Below are 13,640 nucleotides of genomic sequence, written 5' to 3'. Positions count from 1 at the left end.
AAATGGCAGCTTGTTTATGATGTCATTAACTAGCCCTCGACCCTCGGAGATATTCCAAAATTTAGGTGGTAGTGTATTAATAATTTTTATAAGATATCCAATGCCCTTAGTGTCATTCACTATAAAATTAGACAGTTTGGTGCTTATCATGTCCATAATTCCAACCTTTTCATTGTAAAAATTGTGGTTGCCAGCATTTTCTTCACCAGCTATCACCAGCAACCTATCTACAAGTTTCCTGACATCATCAACCCAGACAAATTCTTTAGGCAATGTGTTGTACTGTTTGATCCCACTACCTTTTTTGATCTGTGACCATATGGGCTTAATTAAGTTGTTGTATTTTGCTCCACTGCTAGACTTGACTCTTTTTTGTGTGGGATCATTGTTCTGGTATAGAGCATCTGATTTTATTAATATTTCTTTGTAGTGCTCATAATCTTGATTTGTATAGTTGCCAGGTCTCTTCCTAGTCATCAATTCCCACAATCCAGGTGTTCCAGGATACTTAACAAAAGCACCTCTTTCTCCAAGATGAGATTCTGATATACTATTAGATCATCTCCCATAAATGTTACCCTAAAATTGCCAATTCTATGTATGATGCTACCATCAACCTCTGTGTCGGCATATAAACCAAAAACCTCATCTTTGTTGTCTTTAGGTGTGCTTAAATATTTCTGGGCAAGAAGACCCAATTCAATAGGATCCTGAGTAGCTTCAATTCTTCGAGGAGCAACAGGAATAGGTGTATGAATACTAGAAAGTGGGGTGATTGGATAATCTAATATGTTCCTAGCAGCTACAAATACAAGTTCTGTGATTAAATTTTGATTTTGCTCTGTCACAGTTTTCATATTTTTACCTAGTTCACCAATAGCATCAATTATAGGTTGTTCTGTGCGCTCGTGTTGTTCATAGATACCTCGGTTCTCTACTTTCCATCCCTTAAATCTTTTTACAAGATAGTCTCTTAATTTAAGATCATCAATAATTGGTCTTTTCATGGTTATTTATATATGTTTCAATGTCTAGAAAATTGTTAATTTTATTTCTATATTTACCATTATTAGGTTTTCTTGTCATATCAATTGTAACAAACCCATAACTATCCTGATTCCAGCACCTACTGCAAAATTTAGAAAAATTATTGTAGCTCAAGTCACCACCTACATATTCATCATGTATGTGTTTGAGGTTAGTATGGTCTTGATGAAACACACATATAAAATTGCTGTTGTCTCTTATTAGTTGTTTTGGTATTTTAGAAAAAGTTTGTGCCAGGTAGAAGCAATCTATGTTTTTGTGTCGGCCCTGTGTAAAAAAATTTCTAACCTTGTTTTGGTTTTCCAATATAATATCATCAAAAACAACAACAGAGTTATCGAGACATTCATCGAGTGGCTTAACATCTGATTCAAAACTGGCTATATCCAGTCCATCATATAGATTCATCAGTTGCTGATATTTTAATTGTTCTAAACTCTTAGAGAAGACATACAAGTGCCTGTTTTTCCAGTCTAACCAGTTGGGGGCCAATATAAAATTATCAATCATTAGTGTAGTTTTACCACAAGCCGATGGCCCAACAATAAGACATCTAATATTATCAGGCAGCAGTTTGCCATTTCTCTTATTCTGCTGTTCAGGATCTGGTAGTCTTTTTATAACATCCCAGGTGTTCATAGTATCACTTTGTCTGCCTCGGTCCAGCTGTGTTCTGGGAGTCCTAGCCATTTGACCAGTATTTTGTTGCCTTTTTTGCGAATGACTTTCTCTATAAGATATGTGTCGGGTTGCTTAGTTTTGTTAAGTTCTTCTTCATAAAACCTGCCTTTGAGAATTTCTCCTCGGTGATCTTTTATTATATATGTATTACGAGCCCCAGGTTTAACTTGAACCAGTGTAAATAATTCAGTACTCCACTTTCTTGTAAAACCTCTTTTAAATAAGTGCTTATATTTGCTGATTCTTACTTGATCACCAATTTTGTATTTGGCTTTTCTTGTTGTTGGTTGGTATCTAGGATAGTAAACAGTACTGATCAATTTCTGCTCATCAGATGAAGTTATCTCAGAGGGTTTCATGTTGATTGTAGTGTGAACTGAATTATTATATCTATCTAAAAGTTCTGGTAGGATAGTAAGCCATTTATAATTACCTTCAAGGGTAAATTGTTTATACATATGATTTTTTAGAGTTCTGTTAAATCTTTCTACAATAGAGGCCTTGAGATCACTGTAACTCGAGTAATGTTTTATTGACTGGCTTTTAATAAATTGTTGGAACACCAAATTATAGAATTCTTTGCCATTATCTGTTTGTAGATAGCGAGGTGATCTTCCACTCTGATTAATAATTGTCCTGAAAGCTTCTGTAACACATTTTCCAGTCTTAGATTTGAGCGGCAATGCCCAGGCAAATTTTGAAAATGTATCTATGACAGTAAGTATATACTTGTACCCATTGTTGATCTTGTCTAAGTTTTTCAACTGTCCCGCCTTTAGGCGAGGGGTCATTTCCACCAAGTCACACTGCCATAAATCATCTATGCCTTTTGTAACCACTGGCAGTCGCTTATAGTTACGTCTAGCTGGTTTGTGAAGTTCATTAACAATAGTTTGTCTAGACATGGTATGTAAATAAGAATATTGCAACTATAGGGTGTTCAGCAGCTGATACTACAGGATTTTCTAAATATAATTTGTCTCCTATATGTATTTTAAATTCCAGAGATCCATCATCTTCAGCATAAGATGTTTCTAATGTATTGGGATCTGTAAAATCTTCTAATTCTATATTGGTGACTTTTGTTTTGTTGTCAGCATTAGTTATTGATAAGGTAGGGTAGTGATGTGCCTGTGGTTGTAGCCAATATTTGATTTTGATTGGTCTAAGTGTACCTCCAACAAAAAACTGGTAATAAAATTGTGCAGGGGATAGCTTATACAGTTTCCCACCTGGTGTAAATGGTGAATTATATTCATTGTTAGGGATACTGTTTAATTCAAGAATTACTGTATGCTTAGGATTCTCGATTAGGCCAGTTGTTTCTCTTTCTGCTGTAAGCAATCTACTTGTTACGGATTCAAGGTGCTCATTGATAGTCCTAACAATTTCATCGTGGCCTGGTTTGATTCTTATGTCTACAGCAAGTTTTTTGTATTGTTGCACAATTTCTTGAAGCTGGGTGGCAAAAACAGACAGAGTATTTGCTTGGTTGGATTCCATGGTCCCTAGCTGTTGCTCGATGTTTGCTACAATTTGCTGTAAATTTTCAACAACTGCCAATTTAGAATTTTGGGCAGTAAGATCATGGACTTGTCTTCTGATATCCTCAAACAAGGCATAAAGTTCATTAATATGTTGATTGGTTGGAAGAGTGGCCACTGTCTGAGTAAGCTGTTTGATCTCTGTCTGGATATTCTTGATATCTTCTGATTTCAATATGCGATTTACTGATCTCTTAATATTTTTAAGTTCTTGAGGTGTGGGCAGATTTGCTACAGTATTCTGCAAAGATTCAAGTGCCAATTTTACATTATTTAATTCACTAGCGTCAGCCACACTACGCATAGCATCTTGGAGCAGGGTTATGTCTGCCTGAGTAGGTGTCGATTGTTGTAAAATTTCAAGTTTTGTTTGGATATCATCGATCAAGTGATGAAAATGAGATAGCTCAGATTCGGTGTTGAGGTTTTCAAGTTTGGTAATCTGTTGCTGGACACTGACAAGAGTGTCTACAATACCAGGCAAGCGAGATTCTAGAGTTTCTTGTACATTTGTTAGTTCACTTTGTACTGCTGCTATGGTACTCTCAAGGTGGGTTATGGTACTCTGAATTTTTCCAAAATCTTCATATGTCTCAAGTTGCAGCTTGATGTTAGCTACACTACTAGTTATAGCACTCAAAGCATCAGAAGATGGTAGGTTGTTCATAAAATTCTCAAGTGTCTCAATTTTTTCTTTAACCTCGGCTATGGCATTGTTCAAGGGGTCCAGATTAGGTATCTGTAGTGATTTAATTTGTTCTTTTAGAGTGGAAATTACTAGATCGAAATCTTCTTGTGATTTTATGCTTTTGACAATTGTTTGGAGCTGTGCCTGGACACTACTAATCTGCTCTTCTAGTTGTTGTTTCAATTGTTCAGAGTTGGTATTCTGAGTTTTTAATTTGGCTTGAAGAGTCGCTACAGCTTCCTCTAAATTTTGAAAATTATCCAATGTTGCCAAATCAGTATATTTTTGAAGCAATAATTTAAGTTCTGAATCAATTTTAAGAAGAGGGTCCATGCATTGTGATTGTAAATTTGTAATTTCTAGTTGAAGACTAGCATTGAGTGTGGTTTGTAAAACTTGTAAATCACTTCTTATTTTTTTCACTCTGACATCAAGCATTAGAATCTCATCACTGTGATCTTCATGTCTTGTATGGCCAAATATATCATTAGGCATTTTTATTTTTATTTTGTTTTAGTGGTTATTTATTATTGAATATCTAATTCTTAATTCTATAAAAAAAGGTATAAGTTTGTCATAATATCCCGGGACCTCAATATATAAGCAGTCACCGGCAGAGACGGTATATACAGTACCAGAAATCATGTTTGAGTGCTTAATTCTATAAATATTTCTCCCTACTGAAATGTTGACATCACCCTCGGGAGTTGTAATAAATTGTAATTGACCACCTATAGGTAATTGGTAGTGGTTTAAATTATTGTTAAATATATATAATGTTTTACCTGTTTTATCATCAACATCTGTAAGTATGCTATTGAGATGAATAATTAGCAAACCAGTTAGTTTAGATATTATATCAGGAGAGGGTGCTGGTGTCGGCAGGTCCATAATAGTTTTTTTTTAAATCCAAATAAATTCATTGGCATGTTTTATTTATTTCAAATCATGCTCTGTAATTGGGCATTGATTACCATTTATCAAGTCATAATGCCCCCACGGTAGAGTATGTATGCCACATGATAAAATACATCTCTTATCGTCATGTGGGTCTATAGCTACTTTTCTTACAATATTACTAGTTAACAAGTGATCCACACTCTGAATTCTATTTTCTGATGTTTTAATTAACCTCTGTGACATGAGACAATTTTTATAATCTTTAAATTCAAGCTCTTTATCTACAGTATCTCTACCAATACCCTTAGCTTTTTTGGCAACAGCACCACTACATGTTTTAAAACTATACATTTTAGCTCTTAACCCAGCAAATCCTACAATAACATCGCCAAGTGTCTCATCTTCTAACTTGCCAGGCACCTTTTTGTTGTGGGGTTGAATATTCAGATGGCCTGGCAATTCACTGGTATCAAAATATTTAATTAATTCAGGATGTGATATATCTTTATAAACATCTTCTGTTTGAATATTAAGAATAAAACTATCTGTGTCCATGTACATTAATTTTATACTATTACCATAAAAAGGTTTCAACACATCATAATATAGTTTTAACATATGTAATTTCGCCAATTCTAATATTACAGCCCCTACATAAATAGGTTTATCAAACTTAATCTTTGTTTTTTTCATATTAAAAAGTGCCATATTGTCATCATAAATTCTTCTGTAGTTAAAATTCGGCTTTGCCACTAATTTTTTGCTCCGGCTAGGGTCGGTAACTAATTTAACATCACTATGCTTTCTAACATTTTCTATTGTTTTGCCATATACTGAATTTACCATTAATTTAAACAATGATTTATTAAATTGGCTTACTGCAGCTGTTCGAAGCTCGGTGTTCGTATCAATATATGGTTTTAACCATCTTGAGTGCCTAAACCTCAACACTTTGCCAACCTTAGTTACTTTAACACCGTGACGCATCAGAAACTGCAAGTTTTTGTAATATATTACATAATCCTGTTTTGATTTCAAAGTCATCATTAGCTTTTTTTGTTTAGAATTAGGTGAACACTCAACCTCAGAAATTGGGGGCAAATCAGAAAACTTATTGTGTAAATCTTCAGGAATTGTCAGATCAACCTCTAAGAATAGACCATAGTGACTGTCATCAAAATCCTGAAGATTTTCAATACTAAAATTTTCAACCCACTCAAGTCCTGCATATGGTAATTTACCCATCATAGCATACCCATACAAATTATTTGCATCCACATAAAGTATATAATTTGATGGCAATTCTGGATCATAATTAGAAATATATTTATTATTAGCTCTGGCATATCTCTGAGAACATTGCACCATCCCTCCTCTTATACACTGTTCCATAAATAGATACATATCTTGATCTTGGATTAAATTCAATTCCATTTTAGTTTTAAAAAACATTGCCGACCATGCTAGGCCTGGAGCACTATAGAAATAAATTGGATCTAGCTTATAATTTTTTATTGAAGATTTTCTAAATGCCTGAAGTATATCGGCTAAAAGAGTTACATCTAGTTTTAAATATGCCTTATGATAATCACCAAATATCTGGCATTTTAAGTTGGTCCACATTAACTGAGCATGGTGATAATCTTCATCAGTAATTTCGGATGCCCTGAGTTTAGTATAGAATGCTTTTTGTGGTGGCAGAGAACACGCATCAAATTTAGAAAAATCAGTAACATAATCATATGGGTATACACCTTTTCGCCTAATTAATTTCAAGTCCTGATTTGGAAACATGTTACAAGTAATTTTAAATTGATCATCAGATAATTGACTAGCCAAAGTAGCCAAGCTAGCCGATAGAATTCGGTATGAATCAAGAAATCTTAAATGAATGGAAACACCATTAACTTTAATTATCTTGCTAATAGCTACATATTTCCCCATCATTTTCTGCTAAAATATTTAAATTCTGCTTGTCAAACCCCTCGTACCTGATCAGATGATGAAAATCATAATTAGATGCACCATGGCAAAATATCGGGACAAATTTTGGTCTCTGGATCTTAATATTACAACTATTACACGGAGCCATTAAAAATTTACCACTTGTATGGGAATGGTGTTTCACCTTGATATTTGTATCTGAAAATTCACAATCACATACCAGACATTTTTTTGCATTTTTAAAATTTTCAATTTGTTCTTCTGTTAAAGGCATCATAGGACTTGATTTTAATAAAATATTAGATGCTATGTCATGGCACTCATTTTCTATTCTATGTGCAAATTCTTTGATAGCATTTGGTCCCATATATAATTGTGGTTTACTAGCTACACCATCCCGTATAACTATATAACAAAAACTAGAAGGTTCATGTAACTGATATGATGTCCTTGAAGATTCCTCAGGATCTGGGCTACAGAATGCAAGAGGTTTCAGGTTTGACTCAAAATCACAAACTATATATGCTGGGTGTTCCAACAAAGCTTCAAATTTTTTGAATTTGGCATTTTCATTTGGCATAGGCATTACCATATGAACAGGTTTATGGTTCCCACAATATTTTAAATGTTCAATTAATTTGTTTTTAGCAATTTCTGCATTCTCTTTACGAATCCCATTTATTATTTTTCTACCATCAAATACAGTTAAACATCTTCGGCACAACTTGTATATTGTATTAGATTTATTTATTTGTTTTCTTACCAAAGCTTCAAGATTATGTATCAAAGTATAATGGTATGTGCCATCCCCCTCAATTAAAAGCAAATCAATCGGAACAGCAAAATCATCATCAACTGTACTAATTCTGAGAGGTTCTATCAAGCAATTCCCAGCACCAGTAGAACAAATAAATACATTAATAGATAATGGTTTACCATTGATATCTCTGGCTTTTTTTTCAAATTTATCAATATTTTGAACATACATTGGATATTCTAAGCCCTCCATTGCATCATCAAAATCGTGTTCATATTTTTTATAATAAGTTATTCTTTTTGGATTATCTGAAACTGGATATAAAGCAGCTAAAATACACCACAGAAAACATTTGTCATCATTATTTTCTATGTTAATCACAGCTCTTTTGTTTTTAATATTAGTAGGTAATGGCACATATGTCGAACCTTGTAGTGGGTTAAATTTAGAAATATTAATATATAACTTGTGTGGACTTCCACATAAACTCCATCCGGATTCTTTTGCCGCAAATTCAGAATGTTTAATAATCAATTGTTCTATCAAACTACTTATTATTTTGTCTAAATTTATATTTGAATAAACAGCTACAGTTTCTGTTATGTGGGGGTGTGTAAATTTTGTTCCATTCGGCTTCTTATATTGTGTAAATAATTTGAAAGATAATTTATAAGAGCTATTTTGCTTATCTAGAATATCTTGCACATCAGGATTTATATTATTCAAAAAATTCTTAATATCACATTTTGGGTCTGATATAAAACGGTAATCACTTAGTTGACTATTAAAACTACTATAGATGGGTGCATAGCGAAGCTGCTTTGCTGGTTTATAATCAATGGGGGTTTCAAGTTTTCTTTTTAGACCAGATGAAGATGTAGATGGTTGTGATAAAGTAGAAAACTGTGCAAAACAATTATTTTATGTTTACATAAGAAATATTCCAGACTATATTTTTTATGACAATTTGGGCATATTTTTGTGGGAGTTCGATATTTGCCTAGATTACAATTTCTTTGATGCCTAGCCCAATTAGAGCTAAATATATTCGTATTGCATTGATCACAATATTTTTGATTTGGCATTTTCGTTATTAGTTATAAGATTTCTTGGGGTTTAAATTAAAACTCTATATTTAATATAAAATATGAATTGGGTTCAGCAGTGTACTTTGTATAATTATTGTATATATTTAATATGTTAATATTATTAATTTTTATCCTCGGTTTATTATATCAGATTTCTTGGGTTTCAAATCAAAATTTTATACTTAATAAAACTATGACAAATTATAATGCCAATAGCTTACGTGCACGAAAGTGGAATAAATATAGATCGACAGAAAAGCAGTGGCCTACTGCAACACTAACCTTCCTCAATTGCGTGTTAGTACAGGCACGTTGTGATGTGACAATGACCTGATAGCGTATGCTATGTATCGCTTCTGTAAGCCACTGCTTTTCTGTGGATCAATATTTTAGCAAAGCTTGGTAGAGCTATGTTCTATCCCTCGGTTCCTCTGTTAATCTAGCAAAAGTAGAAAATCAGCACTGTGCTCTGATTTATATAGCTAATAGAAATCTTGCTTACTTAAACTAATCAGAAAACACCACGTATAAATTATTAGCCAATCAAAATCTCTGTTTTTTTAGCTATAAAAAAAATGCAAAATATCCCAGTTTCAATTCGACTGACAATTCACATATCCCCATATCACTGTATGCTTGCCCTATTAGCACCTCTTTTGCTGTTGTACTCAATTAGTTTTCACTAACTGGCGATTTTCTTGAAGAGGTCTAATAGAGCAAGATACGGCGGTATGAGAAATATGTGAATTAAAGATATTTTAGCAATATACGACGTCTTAAGAAAAGTATATTCGGCTCCAAAGTACTTTGTCTAACGCTTACTACCATTCCCTATTGCTGGCAGAGGGAGTTCAAAATGACGATGACGTACTGAAAAAAGTTCACTTGTTGACTTGGGTATTGACCCGAGTCTGTTCACCGAGTTCAGACATTTGTACATAGATGGCTCTGTTGTTGTCGCTCATAGCTTAGGACAACAACAGTGTCAAGAAAAAAGCATATTTTTTAACAAATTTATAAACAGCAATTTTAGCAAATTCAGGTTTAGCCACATCAATTTGAGGGGGGTCTTCTTTTCTCGGAAGCTTTTTTTTACAAAAATCGTAGGTTTTACACAGTAGCAATAAAATTTTATAGACATTTTGCCTTAGTTTTAAGTATTTCTATTCAGTCAAAACACCTCTTCATTTATCGATTTTATAATACATCCAATTACTCTACTACAATGAATCAGCTTTTTTAGGCTGTCATCTCATGACCTAATAATCCGGCACAATTAATTCGACAAATTCTATTGATTACTTTTGTGGATATTATTAAAGAAATTCAATAACAGAACTTTGTTTATACCTCGCTTGAACCTACATTAATTATTTAGTCCTTAATAGATCGTGTATTCAATATTGAAACACTTCTGCAAAACTTCAACTTTTCGTGCTTACAGCAAGCATAGTTATTTATATATGCAGCACAATGTTTTACCCTTGTTCAGCTAACAAAACTCTGACAACATAGTAATAATATGAATTGTGTGCATTAAGTAGAATATTCAACGATATTTACATTTAACGATTTACACTTTGCAATTGCTGATCAGCTGTATTTTTACGCCAATATGGCTACCCCACGCGCTGCTTTCCCGCTCAAACTAACGGTGCGATGCATACTGATTAATGGCCATTAACGACGCACACGAATGCTAGCATATTTTGCGAAGTAGAAATCTTTAATGCAGTTATTCCTACTGACGTCTGGGTGCACTTAATATATAAAGTTTGGTACTTACAGCTAATGCCCGAACCACGATCCGTAGATCACTTGCACAACAAAGTTATCAAATATCGGCTGTATCCTTACTTGGTGAACCGATATTCTTTGCGTTATATGTTTCCTGAACCTTTATGGATCATTTACGACATATGGATTGCATGGCAAATTTCCAGATGTTCGGATATTCCTCGATATTCTTTTCCGAACGAAACCTTATGGGCTCTCCATCTTCCTTTCCCCGGACGAACGAACCACAGATAACGAACCAACTGAATCGATCTTTTACCGGTTCGTCAACAAACGAGTCCGCTCTTCGATTCGCCGTAATAAGTTCAATGTTTCGAACTCCGCTGCTTCAAATTCACTCGTTAAGTTCGAGTTTTCACTTAAATCCACTTATTAGAATATCACATTACTCACATAACCAACACAACCATTTTTCTGTCCAGAATCGGCCCGGAAACCGTAATCCCGTATGGTATGTGAACCGATTATATGAATCATTCCTTTAACCGTTCCTTACACTGTTGTCTTTTCGTGTACAAGATTTTAACTACAAAGTCCACCAATAGAATGATAAACGTAGTGTGGTAGCTTTGATGAAATTTACCAAAAGTAAACGTGAATTATTGAAGTACACTAAAATAAGTACATACAAATATGTTCATTATAACATTTCTTGTTATAATGTGACGAGTTTTATGTAGCTTTTAATTAACAGTAATTGAAATGTTCGGATTCAGTAGAATAGTTGGTCACCCATTCAAGTGCTTTCCAGACATGACGCTCCTGGACTTTCAATTTCATTGAATTACATTGATAAAGTGAGATATTAGATTATTTTCTTTAGTTAAGTCTAGGCATATTGCGAATGTGTCCTCTTGGACATCTTTCACCTGTGGTATTTTTGGTGGGTTAAGGTGGTAAGGTTGTTGTGTCCAGAATTCAACCTTTCGCATTGCATGTATTCAAATATCGTTCATTGATCTAATGCTTCTCATATTTGAATTGTAGGTACTACGTTTGAAGGCGTCTTCTGGGCGCATGCGTCAATTGTGGGAAAATAATTATTACTTTCTTTCACTTCAGATCCAAGAAATGTAATGTAAGCTTAGTTGAGCGCTCTCGTTTAAAATAAATACTTCTCCTATATGAAGAAATTAGAATGTAGAAATGCTCATTAATGTCGTCGCAGAGCAAGCTGTCGGATGGACTGCATCAGCGAAAGCGCTGCTCGCGTGCTTCTTCCTTCTCGTCTCCGCTTCTTCCCCCTCACAATGCGTGAATATCTCGTTTGCTACATGCGGTGAGGTGACAGCTACAGAGAAGAGTATGCTTGTTGTTTCGTTGAACAAAGAGGTGGCAGCGATTGATTTTTCTCCTTTGAGGTACAGTGCAATGCACATTTAGTTTATAGTTTTTTTTTTTTTTATTTCTGGGCCTCTTTCAAAGTTCCACATGACAGTGCAGTATTTTCTCCGAAATATTTAAAAAATGACGGAAAAAGGAACAGGGGGTGTGATACAGGACCTAATTAAAGAACCATTCAACTTTCGCTCTTTTTCGGAAAAACAGGAAATAGTTGAAAATGAGAGACCTTGCCCTTCTTTAACCGGCCTGTGTAGTAATCATAAGGATAAGAAACAGAAGTATGTACCTAAGACATATTCAAACTGCGCAATACTAGAAAAGTAGCTGGTTAGCAGGTTGTAATGTTACAGAGAGGTTGTTCTGTTGGCCTTGTCTATTATTTGGTGTTGATAGAAGAAGTGTGTGGACTAAGGATGGATTTAGCAATTTAAACGTACTATCGGTTTCTATTTCAAGACATGAAAAATCTGTCGGTCATATTAGAGCAAGTTTAGAGCTCTCGACATTTGGGCGAACAAGAATTCATCTTCAGATAAATCAACAAATGAAAATATCTGTAAAGCTTTTATAATTTTATGAAGACTTCCACATCAGACATGAAACCTGGTGAGTTTTAAACTTTTATTATCCATATTTCATTACTTTATACGTTATGCAATATTTAGTAATGTTAATGTGCAAATCGTCAACTATTGAAAAAGTATAATGCTATCCCCCATTCCATAATATATATGTTTTAAAAAAATTGTGTACAGCATGCTCTTTATGAAAATCCAGGATACGCCACTGCTACGTATCGATCTGAGCTAGAGATTATTCTTAGTGCCTTGTTCTGGATACTTTGTAGTGGCCTTTCATAGGTTGGGGCACTGTGTTGCCACACAACGCACGCATAATTTACATTGTTCTTAGTAGAATGTTAAACATCATTAGAGTATTTTTGGTTGTAAGTTCCGTGCTTCTCAATGTTGGATGTTGCCCTAGACGTGTGTTTCCTTTGTGCGCTACATTCTTGAGATGTTCTTTAAATGTGGGACCCTCATACCTAGGTAGGTTGCCTTTGAATTCTGGGGGATGTCATTTCCTCCCATACGGAGGTTTAGTGGATCACGTTCTATTTCTTTCTTGCGAATAATATTGAGATGTTTTAATTCGCATTTACTGTTATTATCCATGTTTAGTTCCAATCTTTAAAAGTTCTTTGATAAAGTTGCATCTTAAGGGAGGCCATGCGTAGATTTCCACTACTTGTAAAAACAGCAGTCGTCATTTGCATATACTGCTAACGTAGCATTGCTGTTTGTTAGCATATCGGACGTGTATAGCGCATGAAATAATGGCTACAAAATTGATCCTTGCCTGACTTCTACAGTTATATCCTTCGCTGTTGATTTTCAATTGCTGAGTGTAGCTATAAGCATTCTGCTGATGAACAATGAACTCTTCATTTCATGTCGGAGAACGGCGTGTATGAATATAAATGGCCTCAAATCGAGTCAGTTGTGAACGGTGAACCGTATTTCTACCTCTGTGACATTCTTTATACATGATACAGATTTGTGTTACGAATAACTAGTTCGTTCATGTTAAAGGAATTATCTTGTCCAGACTAGAGTTGAAGTGAAAGTGTATATTTCACTTTAAAGTCGAGAACCTATTGTTTCGTTGGCCTCTTGTTGAAATCTGCCATTTTGATTGATTCATAAACACTATTTGTTGGGAATTCTGGATTCAGAGTAAACTGACCCAGAAGTTCGTAAATCTCTACGCTTGGATTAGCTTCAGCTTCTCGAAAAGTTTATTTCCTCCGGAAAGTGACCGTCGAGGACCGCCCCTTGGCCAGTGTCCAG

This window comes from Lepisma saccharinum, chromosome 20 (genome assembly GCF_977018435.1).
Source record: "Lepisma saccharinum chromosome 20, izLepSacc3.1, whole genome shotgun sequence".
NCBI classification, from domain to species: domain Eukaryota; kingdom Metazoa; phylum Arthropoda; class Insecta; order Zygentoma; family Lepismatidae; genus Lepisma; species Lepisma saccharinum.
The sequence above is the reverse complement of the archived record's forward strand: the minus strand, read 5'-3'. Positions refer to the sequence as shown.